The sequence below is a fragment of the Danio rerio genome, chromosome 3, assembly GCF_049306965.1.
Source record: "Danio rerio strain Tuebingen ecotype United States chromosome 3, GRCz12tu, whole genome shotgun sequence".
NCBI classification, from domain to species: domain Eukaryota; kingdom Metazoa; phylum Chordata; class Actinopteri; order Cypriniformes; family Danionidae; genus Danio; species Danio rerio.
Genome location: NC_133178.1, coordinates 28,296,391 through 28,309,973, shown reverse-complemented (window position 1 = coordinate 28,309,973; position 13,583 = coordinate 28,296,391). Strand labels below are relative to the sequence as shown.

The 13,583-nt window shown below is 38.0% G+C and overlaps 1 protein-coding gene across 1 annotated transcript in view; it reads right to left on the bottom strand.

Moving 5' to 3' along the window:
- sstr3 (somatostatin receptor 3) overlaps positions 1 to 6,491 on the bottom strand; it is a 49,941-nt gene extending 43,450 nt beyond the window's left edge. Inside the window, exon 1 of the mRNA XM_073944545.1 lies at positions 6,344 to 6,491. The gene's annotated coding sequence lies outside the window, so the exon portion shown is untranslated. The remainder of the gene's footprint in view (positions 1 to 6,343) is intronic.
- Positions 6,492 to 13,583: the final 7,092 nt, after the last annotated feature.

The window sequence follows — 13,583 nt, the reverse complement described above, 5'->3', positions numbered from 1 at the left end:
TGCAGCACATAAAGCTCTCTCGGCCACCATACTCTAGAGGGGCGCGAGACATTGAGGCATGCGTTCGAGTAAATTATGATGACGATTTTTATGCGCTCACTAGAAGGAATAATATGATTAACGTTAGCTCCACAGCTAACTATCAGACACCTGTGGAGTTTATGCATTTGTTGTAAATGAGGGCGATGCCAACCCTCTTGTGCACCACCAGAGGGAACCGTCGCCAGAATTCTGATTCGACTCACGGACTCAAAATCCCATAAGCCCTGCTACCTGGCACTGATTACGGTCCAGGTGCAACTCATCAGCTCTCGTGTATATATACCGCACTCACGCTCCGGTTCATTGCGAAGTCTTGATTTGCCTGGCTGTCATTTCTGAGCGTTCCATACTCCCTGCTTCGGACTGATCTGTGTTTCTGACCCTGTGCCTGTTCTACGATTACGAAAGACATCTGCCTGCCCCTGATCTCCAGCCTGTTATTCTGACCAGTAAGATATCTGCCTGCCTTTGAACTTTTGCCTGTCCCACGTTCTGTCTCCTGGATTGCCCCTTTGTGTTTGTTTGTATGTGTGCTCTTAATAAAGCTTGCAAATGGATTCAATGCCTTCTGACTCATCACAACAGAAGGAGGGGGGTTCATCTGATCCAACACTCACTGACAGCGACGCACAGTTACGTTTTGATGATGGCGATCGCCATCATCAAAACGTAACTGTGCGTCGCTGTCAGTGAGTGTTGGATCAGATGAACCCCCCAGCATTAGGGCAGGCATCTGCCCTGTTCCCCAATCTGGAGCCTCCTGGTGGAGTTGGGAAAGCCACAGTCCTTTTGGGTGGCTCTACGGGACTCACCAGCTCTGATATGGAGTTCCAGAAAATGCTCATTGATGAGCGTATGCGCTGTGAGAACCACAAGACCAACTATCAGACACTAAAAATGGAACGCTCAGAAATGACAGCCAGGCAAATCAAGACTTCGCAATGAACCGGAGCGTGAGTGCGGTATATATACACGAGAGCTGATGAGTTGCACCTGGACCGTAATCAGTGCCAGGTAGCAGGGCTTATGGGATTTTGAGTCCGTGAGTCGAATCAGAATTCTGGCGATGGTTCCCTCTGGTGGTGCACAAGAGGGTTGGCATCGCCCTCATTTACAACAGCATTCCAGTAAAATATATACAAATAAAACAGAGGGGGTGCTTTTTAAAACTAATGACGGTGAATGAATGAAAGTCAAACCGATGAGCGTCTGACCAAAAAGTGCACTTCTGAATCAAATCAGCAGGATGCTCATCTGGATCTTTCACTTACTTGGAAGGGTGAAGACTACTGACTATTTTTACATGGACATCTGTAATAGTTATTTGCCTTATTCTACAGTAAATAAGACAATAATATATTTATGTGAAGTGCTTTTTTGAAAGTTGTGTCACCAGGCTATCCACGTTTCCTGCAGAGTCTCGTGTACTTTAGAGTGTTTCATCTTCAATTTCTCGACTTTAACTGCAGTTCGGCAATTTAACTTTCACTCATGAACATTTCATTCATGCCCCCGTGACAAACTGGGGTATTTGATGAGAATACGAAGGACTGGTGGAAGAGTGTTTGTTTTATTGATACCACACGTCGAATAGAAAGGAAAAAAAAAACCTTCGCATTTCGCTGTCAGTAAGCCGTGTGTGTGGATCTTGTCACAAAATGTGGCAAAAGGTCCTACATGATGGTAATAGTTTGATTGCGGTGTTTACTTCAATATACCACTAATATATGCATACTCCACATCTTTATTCCATTTCTGTTTAGCTCAATTATGAAATTGGTTGGATTAAAGTAATCAAAAATCGCTGTTTACATTGTAGACTCTTAATCAGAGTATTGTCTTAATCATATTAAAATCATATTAAAGTATTGATGCCAATGTAAACATACTCAATGTTCAACTCAACCACACCGTCAGGGCTCTGCGAACTTAACTCTGTGAAGCAGCAATTTCAGTACGTATGGTCAGATGATTTAAGGTTTGTCGTGTCAGGAATCCAACCACAGATTAGCATGTTGTCCTCACAGAAACGGTTTCAGCCATCACACTAAATCAGGTAGCTGTATATTTATGTTTCAATGTAATTAATTCTAAACACTATAAACACAGCAAGTAATATGTGAATGATGTTTGCACATGCATTGTAGTTTTGGCTCGAGGGAGGGGTGCCTTTGGGGAGGGCACGAGTGAAATTGGACAAACTAGTGGGGGCGTGTGTCCTAAAAGTTTGAAACCCCTGCTTTAGGCCACTATAGCTTGGTCTACATTGAGTTAATCTTCATGAAAATAAACTGCTGCTTATTGCAAGTAGATCAACTGCAGAACTTCCATTTCCATCTGCGCTTTTAATATTGTGATCTCACTCTAATCTAGCATAAAACTGTCCATCTGAGGTGTGCTTTAGTAACTATAGTCAATGCGTACGAAGATTGCTCTCCTTTTTCTCGTGAGCCATCTAAAACCGGATCCAAATCTGATGTTGTGGCGTCAAGATTATGTCACAGGATGCAAGAAATCAATAGCTCATTACTTGCACTTGACTCAATGATCCCTGCCTTGTTTATTCACAAACATCTATATCATTGAAAACTGTTGAGGCCAATACAAGCAGCAATTCCCAAAGGTGTGCTCCAAGAATCTATCAAACCTAGGCCGCAAAAACAACCACATCAGGCTTCAAACCGACTGTCCCGATTTCACCATGCCCTCTTCGGCGTTAAAAATGGGCTCCATTAGTGGCTTGTCCGAGTGTTAGTTCATAGGCAGCCTGAAAGTCTGCTGCATCTGACCGGTCGGGTCTGTGGGTCCACTCTCACAGTGTGCTAAAGGTCATCGCTAAGGTGCTCTGCCTGCTTCTGTTCCTGCATCATTAAGCCAGCATGAGGCTTGTAAATGTCAACAAGTATAACCCCCCAAGCGCTCTGCTATGCTTCAGAGCATCATCATTTGTGTCAAACCTCTCCTACCTGCAGTACTGAGTGGGCCCGCAAACACAGAAGATTGGCCGATTTCCTGTGTAACCAGAACCGATTATTCATTTGTCTTGCGTATCGCATTGATTGGCAGGATCAAAAAATAGGAAGCCCCTATAGGTAAATGCTTGTTAGCCCGAACATACTGTCTGTGTTATATCAGATCTGTCAGGCTCCCTTCAGGCTATGTGATGATTCCTGATATATAAATCTAGCAGATGCGAGCGCTGAACGTATTCCTGTCTTTGCCAGTTCACTCACTTAATGACCGGTCTAGCAAATGCTCGTCGCTGGGGTCACAGTCGAAGCCTCAAACAACACCGCCTACAGCAACTGTCTGATGGAATTCTGGTGCACAAAACTAGAAAAGTCTTTTAGTGTTTTTGTCATTTAGAGCTATTTTTATTGGTGCTATGTAGCGCCTGCTGAACTTGTTCCACTGGGGTTGTGAGATTTTTGGACTTGCTTTTGTATTTTAAGCATGGCTGATTTGCCAACCATGGCATGGAGTTGTTTATTTGAGATGTGGATATGTTTAAAATATGTTAGTTTAAGAACTAATGCCGAGTACTAAATTAGTTGACAAGAAATGTATTTTTTCATACACACTACACACACACACAAAGAGGGTGGGCATGAAATTGGTAGGATAAAGAATAAAGAGAGGTTGTTAAAAGATAATCTGATTTGAAAGAGAGTTCGTCCTCTTGTTTAGTAGGATTGGTTGCCTCATAAAACATAATTCACTGAGGAAGAGAGTTCAGTCTAGTTCATAGAATCTCCAAACACCATGTACTGTACAAACACACTTGCACGTACCTACCCTTGTTTGAACTGGGGCTGCAAAATATGAGCATCATTAACATTTTATGTGCAATGAAGCTGCAATCTTTGCAAACACATGCAAATTTGACAACACTACACTAATTTTATAACTGATAAAAGGAAATTGCACAGTTGGGGGGAATTCTTTGTTTGTAAAAACACATTAAACGTTTAAAATGTTAACTGAAAATGCTTAGATGTTTATGCTCTACATCAGGGGTCTTCGATCTCATTTCTGGAGGTCTGGTGCCCTGCAGGGTTTACCTCTAGCTTGCCCCAACGCACCTGTCTGGGTGTTTCAAGTATACGAAGTAAGACCTTGATTAGCTTGTTCAGGTGTGTTTGATTAGGGTTGGAGCTAAAATCTGCAGGACACCGGCCCTCCAGGAACAAGTTTGGTGATCACTGCTCTACATGTTGGTTATTAGTATTGACTAAATGGAAATTCAAAATCATTTGACACAGTTCTTTCCTGTGTTGTTGATATCATTGTGACCATGGATCCTAAAACCAGTTATAAGTGTCAAAATTTTTATATTTACCAATAAAAAACCTGAATAAATAAGTTTTCCATTGATGTATACTTCACTGGAACAGGACAATATTTGGCTGAGGAACAAATATTTGAAATCTGGAATCTGATAGTTCAAAACAAATCGATATACTGAGAATCTACACGATTAACATGATAATGCCTTATAGTCAGGTACATTGTTTACTCAAATTGGCTTAGAGTCAGTATGCTGGCCAGTTACATCTGCTAACAGACACAGCCTTGCCAATTCTGGTTCTTAGATAGAGGAGATAACCATAAACTAATTTCCTTTAAGTAATATTAGGCCGCTCCAGGCTTGCTCATAAATTTTGATTTAGCCACTAGATTATATCATACAAAGTCAGTGATTGTCAGAAATCAACAGGTATCTAATGCTGTGCCTATGCTCCATCCATTAAGTCTGACTGTATGAGCAATCTTGATTGTAGGCTGTGGAAACATCAGCCTAAACAGTCTACTAGTTACAATGAGTTCAGGAGATATTAGAATTATACAATAATTTTACATTTATTTGCCAGGCAAAGATTGTGACTATGGACTTCCAAACCATTTATAAGTGTCAATAATAAGTTTTCTATGGATGTACAGTATACTAGAAGAGGTAAATATTTGGCTGAGGTACAATTATTTGAAATTTAGAATCTGAGTGTTCAAAAAAAAGTCTACATACTGAGAAAATTACATTTAAAACCATCTAAAATCATCAAAGATTGAGTTTTTTTATGTTTACAGTATGACTTTTATAAAATAACTTAATGGAACATTATTTTTACTTAATAATCTTAATTTATGGCATTAAAATAATCTAGTTTTGACAATTTGACCCTTACAGTATACTTGTGCAAAAAGAAAGGTTGCATGGACACATTTTTTTATTGAATTAGGACCTATTGAAGGGATTGCTTTTATGAAACAGCAAATAAGCATTTGCATAAACATTACAAAATGTGTATGCATGAATGTTAAAATATATTTTGTATACTTGTAATATTGATAATTCTAATAAATCTTGCTAGTTCAAATGCAATACATACAAACCCAACATTTCAGTAAATGACACTCAAATCTTTGTGGTCATTTTATGGGTTTGTATTTTCAGACAGTAGTAGTCAAATGTGATGTTTGGGCTAGTAAAATTGACATATTTAACATTCTTGTCATTTATTAAAAACATAAGCATATTGCATATTTGTATTTGAAGATTGTAAAATAATGTGTGTGCGTTGTGTTTCATTTGTGAATGCCTGACAACATTTAGGGTAAAGTTGGTTTAATATTCACACATTCATAATATTTAAAAATATAACTTCAGAAAAGTATTCTCTGTAAATTTTAAATGGTGAATTCATATTAGCAGCCAATGACTATCAAAGTACAACATTGTTCAAGTCAAACAAATAGAGCTAATGTAATTTTGAAGTCATACTTCAGACCGAGTATTCAAAGAAGCGCGATAAACAATATATTGAGGTAAAGTTGGTTTTAAATTAACATATTCAGACTTTCTCCCTAATAATATAATTTCAGACTATTAAAAGTATTCTTTACAACTCCTAAATAGTGAACAGTCAATTAAAAAGAGCAATTGTTGTTTTGAAGTCATACTTAAATGAGATTTCAGATCCAATTCAAATTAGCATGGTAAACAACGTGGAGATTGTTAAAATGAATGAATATAAAACCAACTTTTCCTCAATAAAAAGTATAGGGAGCATGTCACAAGTTGTCACTGTTCTAAAAGTAAATATAAAACTAACTTTACCTTAATCCTGGCAACTATGCTTGCTTTTTTGTGAGCTTTTTGTTTTTCTAAATTTAGTTTTCATCCCAATATAACACAGTCTGATGCTTTAACTAAACTAAATGCAAATTTTGTTCAAATGTCTACTGCTGACAACACTTTTGGCTATTATTGGATGTAGACACAAAAGCAATGGATTGAGCTCACCGGTATGATTATGTCCTAAGTGATTACACATTGTGCACAAAGGTAATCCAAATGGACAAGTGACAAACATTTCCACGTAGACCCTGTTGATAATCCAAACTCCACACATGAGGATATTGTTGGATGCTTTAGATGGAGTGTGTTGTGCAATGCTAGAAATGTCACATGACTGGAAGTCCCCTTGTCATGTGACAGGAAGTATCAAAAATCTTTATAAATATTAAACATACAATATTTGTGTCATTGTTAATATGCTGGTTTGGTGCTGGTTTATTTTAAAGACTGTGTGGTGCAGCATTAGTCATCAATTTTACTCCCCCAGATGATATTTATAAAGACTGGACTTTTTAAATAGTACCTGCTAAAAGTTCATTTGGTTTCAACACAGACACATAAAGTACACAACAACAAGTCAAGCATTTCTGTCATAGAGTCTTCATGTGTGGATATAATCTACTAACATAGTAGAGCAAATAAAAATTTCATTAAAATGAATAAATACATTCGAAAGTTTATAAATCATGCTGTAAAATGCTGGTTTCCACACAATTCCTTCATGTTGAAATCAATTAAGTTAACTTGTTTTTACATAAGTTAAAGTTAATTAATTCATTAATAAATAAAAATTGTCTTGATTCAACTCATTTCAATAAAGTAATTTACACAAGCTTCTTTTTTGAGTGCATACATACATATAACAAAATTTAACAATATAACATGTGAAACTTGACCACAAAGATTATTAAAATTGAGATTATATATAACCTGAAAGCTAAAAAATAATAGTAAAAAAAAGTGCGTTGATAGGCATGGGCCGGTATTCTGACAGTATGATAACCTTGAATCAAAACATTACGGTTCACGGTATCACAGTATTGTGATTACTGCTCTAAAATCAGTTTTTATCGGTTCTTTTTAAATGTCTGGGTAAAAAAAACAACAACTTTTCCCCCATTGAACACAAAATATTTTATTATAGGAAACATTTATAATATTTTTCGGAAACGGTAAACATCCAAATATTTCAAACAAACCTTATGCTTCTGCTGTTTTCATTCATTTATTAACACAGATTTCTTAACAACACATAAAAACTCATTTAAAAAACCCTTACATGTATGCACAGTACCTTAGGTGCAGGATAGCAGAAAATTTTAGCGGTGTTAAAACCTTGACTTTTCCAAACCACGGCAAACCTTGTAACTGGTTATCGTCCCGTGCCTTTTCATTGATGTATACTTTGTTATGATACAGCTGTCTAATATCTGAGAGTTAAAACAGTAGAAAAACTGAGACAAAATCATCCATTAAGTTGTGTAAAAGCTGCTCAAATGTACTAAAAAAAATTTTGTTTTTAGAATAGAAAATCTACAAAAATTCTTCTAATGAATTTGAGCATAAAAGAAAAATTTATAATTTTGAAGCATACCATGTATTTTTGGCTATTGCAAAAAAATATACCTATGCAGTGTAAGACTGATTCTGTGGTCCAGGTTGATATAATATACTGTAATAATATATTTAGACATTTTAAATTGAAAGTCTGTATATGTTAACATTTAATTAACTTATGTGAAAAAAAAATGGCCGACATGGTGGCTCAGTGGTTAGCACTGTCACCTCACAGCAAGAAGATTACTAGTTGGAGTCCCGGCTGGGCCACTTGGCATTTCTGTGTGGAGTTTGCATGTTCTCCCCATGTCCGTGTGGGTTTCCTCATGGTTCTCCAGTTTCCCCCACAGCCCAAAAACATGTGGTACAGGTGAATTGACTAAACTAAACTGTATCATTGTGTGAATGATGTGTATGATGTTCCCAAGTACTGGGTTGTGGCTGGAAGGGGATCTGCTGTGTAAAACATATCCTGGAATAGTTGGCGGTTCATTCCGCTGTAGTGACCTCTGAAATAGAGACTAAGCTGAAGGAAAATGAATGATGTGATAGGAAGTATAAGTATGCTGGTTTGGTGCTGGTTTATTTAAAAAGCTTGTGTGGTGCAGCATTAGTCATCAATTTGACTCCCCCAGAAGATATATATAAAGACTGGACTTTTTAAATAGTACTTGCTAAAGGTTCATTTGGTGTCAACACAGACACAAGTGCACAACAACAAGTCAATTCTTTCCGTCATAGAGTCTTCATGTGTGGCTATAATATACTAACATAATAGAACAAATTTAATGAATGTGGAAAAAACAACAACATTCAAAGACTCTTTAAAGAACATTTATTTCAAATAGAACTTTTTGTGTCATTTCCCTTTATCAAATGAATGCATCCTTGCTTAATAAAAGCAGTAATTTCTTTAAAAATTGTACTGCCCCTTTTATCTTTTGAACGGTACATAACAAAAATGCGAACGTGACTCACTCAAATAATAATAAAAATAAACAGTCATGCATGATTCAGTACAGTGCAGATGAGCTGATAAAATGGAAAACTCCATTAGTGCCTCCATTTATTGTGCAGATATGCTGGTATATGGACCTGCATTCAACCTGATTGAAAACAAATTTTAAAAAGCAGGCAGTGGTGGCACAGCAGTGAGGACAGAGAGGCATGAGCCACTGTCACTTCTTTAACCCAAATCTGTCTCTAGGAACTCAGCAGGTAGGCTACACAAGGTAGGTAGTTTTGTAACACTTTATTTTGATGGTCCATTTGATTATTAGTAGACTGTCTGCTTAATATCTGTTGAAACTGCTCCTTAAACCGACATTTAACTGACTATAAGACACTTTCCAAGTACATTGTCAACTTATACTAACCCTAACCCCAACCCTAACCCACCCCAACCTAACAGTCTACTTATATTCTGCTGAGAATTAGTTGGCATGTAGATGCAATGTAACTTAAATTCAGCAAACAAACTATCAAAATAAAGTGTGACCAGTAGTTTAATTGAATAAAAACTAAAAATACACAATGACACCATAATTTATACATAACATGTACTTACGTATACAGTATACTAAAACATTTATTTTTAGACGTGCAGTTGTTGGTTGTTCTTTAATTGAAAAATTAGTGTTGATAATAACTGAGTTATTATGCAGAACAGTTAAATAGCTATAGCAGCTAGCTCTTTGCCACTGTCACATGGTCACCCACTGAAGCTAAGCAGGCTGCACCTGGCCAGTACCTGATGGGAGACCACATGGAAAAGCTAAGTTGCTGTTGGAAGTGGTGTTAGTGAAACCATCAGAGAGTGCTGAATCTGCAGTTTGTGTGGGTCCCAATGCCCCAGTTTATTGATGGGGACTCTGTACTGCTCAGTGAGCACTGTCTTTTAAATGAGATGTTAACCTGAGGTCCTGACTCTCTATGATTGTTAAAAATCCTAGAATGTCCTTTGAAACAGAATAGGGGTTTAACCCTGGCATCCTAACCATCCCCTTGGATTGGCTTCCCCACTCGGTCTCCTCTCCACCAATCAGCTGGTGTGTGGTCGGGCGCAATATGGCTGCCGTCACGTCATCCAGGTGGATGCTGCACACTGGTAAATGAGGAGATTACCCCCCCCCCCCCCCCCAAATGTGTAAAGTACTTTGAGTGTCCAGAAAATAAATATAAGGAACTATTATTATTATTAATAACAAATATATTAATAGAACTACTCGGCTTCCCTGAATTTACATTGTTCATATAGTCTTGTTTATATTGTCTTACTAAATGATAAATGTTCTTCTTTGGATGAAAAATTTATTTACTCTGCAAAATACATTAGTCTGCTTCAATTAATTGATTCATAAAGAAATGCTGAATTTATATACCGCATTCAAGGTCAATATATTTTAAGTAACTGTAGTTAAATAACCTAAACATTAAAAGTAATTACTTATATTTTTTAGTGAAAAGGTCATTTAATTACAGTAACAAGTAACTTTGTAACTAGTTGCTGGTTTGAGCCTCGACTGGGTCAGTTGGTATTTCTGTGTGGAGTTTGCATGTTCTCTCCATGTTCGTGTTGGTTTCCTCCAGGTGATCCGGTTTCCCAACAAGTGCAAAAACATGTGGTACAAGTGAATTTAATGAACTAAATTGAGCGTAGTGTTTGAGTGTGTATTGGTGTTTCCCAGTACTGGATTGCAGCTGGAAGGGCATCCGCTGTGTAAAACATATGCTGGAATAGTTTGTGGTTCATACCGCTGTGGCGTCCCCTGATGAATCAAGGAACTAAGCCGAAGGAAAATTAATGAATAAAGCACCCAATACTCGTTATGAACATATTAACGTTCTGCAAATCTGTGGAGATAGTACAGACCACCTACATGAAATCATTCTACAGACGTCTACTTCTAAATTAAATGGTTAAAATTACATTTTAACAATGCTTCATTCAAGCGCTGACACTCAATTTGATGCTGATGGATTGCTATTGTATCAAAAACGATTCGTTCATTCACTGCGGTGACAAATGAGAGCGGGAACGAGAAATGAGGGATGAGTCGCACGTCATCAGACTCCTTCAATTTATGTCGCCCATATGTGTCCGTCCAGCCCAGAAGCGTTCTCGTTTGCTCCTTATCTGCTGAGCACAATCACACGGATTGATATTCCGGTGGCGTTTTGGTTGGTATTGCTCTCTCGTCTCATCACATCGCAACTGACCAGGAGGTTTCAGAAGATCAGACGAACCTCACGAGATCTCAAGAGCACAGCTCGGCCTCTGGAGCTGTTTACGTCCAAACGCTTCAGCACATAATTTATAACCCTGTGGATGGCTGATGGGAAGCTGAACTCTCTTGACTCCACTTGATTGTGTTTGTGTTCCTCTCTTTCTCTCTCTCATCTCCACTTTTTTTATATCTTATTCCATTCCTTGGTCACCGCACTGACCCCATCGCTGCCTCTTAGAGCACTTTATTTGCAAGTCGCAGCAAAACGTGAGTCATAGCCATTTCTCTGTGAGTCACTGAAATGAATACCTTGCCGCGTGGGAAAAACAGAAAAATAGCTAAGTAACATTTTTTTCCACTTCATGGCCTTCTGGTTTTATTCATCTAATTAAAAGGAAAGCACAAGCTTCTGTCAAGGTGTTGGTCCTGAGGTACTGCTTTACTATGAGCCGGTTTGTCAGAAAGATTGGCTTGTTAACGCAGTTTGATAACACCATAAGGCTGCTTTCACACCAGACGCAGGAGCAGCGGGTTTTGTGCTTTCAGACGGATGGTGTTTTTGCTCCATTCTGAGGCTCTGTGCTGAAAATGTTTTGTGTACAGAAAAGTTGTTATACTTTTTAAAGTTTTGGTATTTTGTATTGAGGTATAAATGCAATTTCTGCAATAATTAAAGCCCCTATTTTGCATTATAATGTCATATTTTGGTTTTGGGGGTTTCAAACAACAGGTTGATATGCATCCACGGTCAAAAAATAATATAAAATGCATTTATTTTCACCTAATTATCCCAACGACTCCCATATGATTTGTTCATTTGTTTCCAAACTCCTCCTTAGCAGAGATATGTCCAGCTGCAGACCCGCAGAACCACACACATTTTAGGCACACACAATCTAGCACACACAATCTAGGCAAACCACGGCTGTTTCTCAATATGCGTTCTTCAGTAATCTTGCATCCTCGTGTTCTCGTGTAACGTCATCGACAACTACCAAAGTTCAGTTCCAACACTCAAGACCACAAGAACAGAGGACGGGTCAAACTTCCTGGATGTGCTCTTGAAATCGAAGACGCATGGATGCAGACTTGAGCACCGAACTCGCTCTAGAAATCCCAGAAGTCATTGCGACTAGGAAGCACAGCATTTTATATCGATTTATTGTTAAAGTTCAGAGATGTAACTTATTTATCTCAGGAGTTTCCCTAAATGAAATGATGAATATAAACATTACCATGAAAATCTTAATAAAGGAATAAACACATTATGGCTGTTTGTTTGCTGAAATTTGTATTAAAATCTGTTTTATTTATATTGTGAAATGTATATCTGTTAAGTCTTTATGCATAGTATATGTATTGAAAAGGTGGAAAACAATAAATCATTGTAGGAATGCTGTAATGTTTAAATAATTTCGGTTAAAGATGCGTGATGGTCACGTGACCATCAGGAAGAACGCAGCATCTCATTTCTCAGAGAAAGCGTTGTCTGTTCACGCGGTCTCCCAAGTTCGTTCTTCCGAGGAAACCTGGCTAAACCGGTCTTCACATAAACGCACGTTTTCTGTGTTCTTGGAATTGGGAAACAGCCCATACATGGTTAAAGACAGATCAGTCTTCTTCTTATTTATTTATTTTTTAATGACGACTAACTGCTTAGGAGCCTTATCACTACCTACTGAATTTCACAAATGTGGTGATCAAGACTGTAGACTGTGAACAGTTTAAAGTATAAGTTTAGTTCCAACCCCAATCAAATTGGCAAATTGGAGTTGAAATCTGCAGGACACCGGCCCTCCAGGACCGAGTTTGCACATCCATGGTTTACTGTTTCCCATTTCAGTCATTATTTCATTATTATATCGTAACAATCATTTTAACATCGGTGGGATTTTGGAACTCACCACGGCTATGAAGTAGCAGACTATATAGCCCCTTTCACACATACAGACCTTTCCGGAAAATTACCGGCAATTTTCCGGAAAGGTTGTATGTGTGAACAGGTCCTTTTTGAAAATACCGGTAAATTCGTTCTGGCTATTTTCCGGAAAGAGAAGTTGTAACATTACCGGCAATTTGCCGGAATGCTGCGCTGTGTGAACGCAGAAGGAATATTTCCGGAATAAGCGCGTGCACGTCTAGAACGTGCTGACGTAAGACTTCTGCTTTAGTCAATCACAACAGTCAGACGCATTTACGTCCGGGCGGTTTGTGAAAATAAAAGCCTTTGAATATTTTTCCAGACACAATTAGCTGCTAGAAGTTAGTCAGATCACGTTTATATGTTCTCCTTAATGCCAACTGTGCAAATAATCATCGATAAGATGCTTATGATAAGCCGTTGTTTGTTTACCTTCAAGCTTTGCGTGCGCCTGTGAAACAGCCTGTGAGCCCCAGCACACGCACATATTATGAACATCTCGACATGCGAATATGATCCTGTGAAAGTTGTTTACAATATTGATCATCAAAAGAGTTTGCAATTTAGTCAAATGTTTACAAATACAAGCGCAGCCGTTTAAAGCTCATTTGTGGTGAATGATGTCAGAATTTACCGGTATTTTGGAATGGATGTGTGAATGCTCTTTTGCGGAAAATTTCCGTAACGTCCTCGCCTGTGT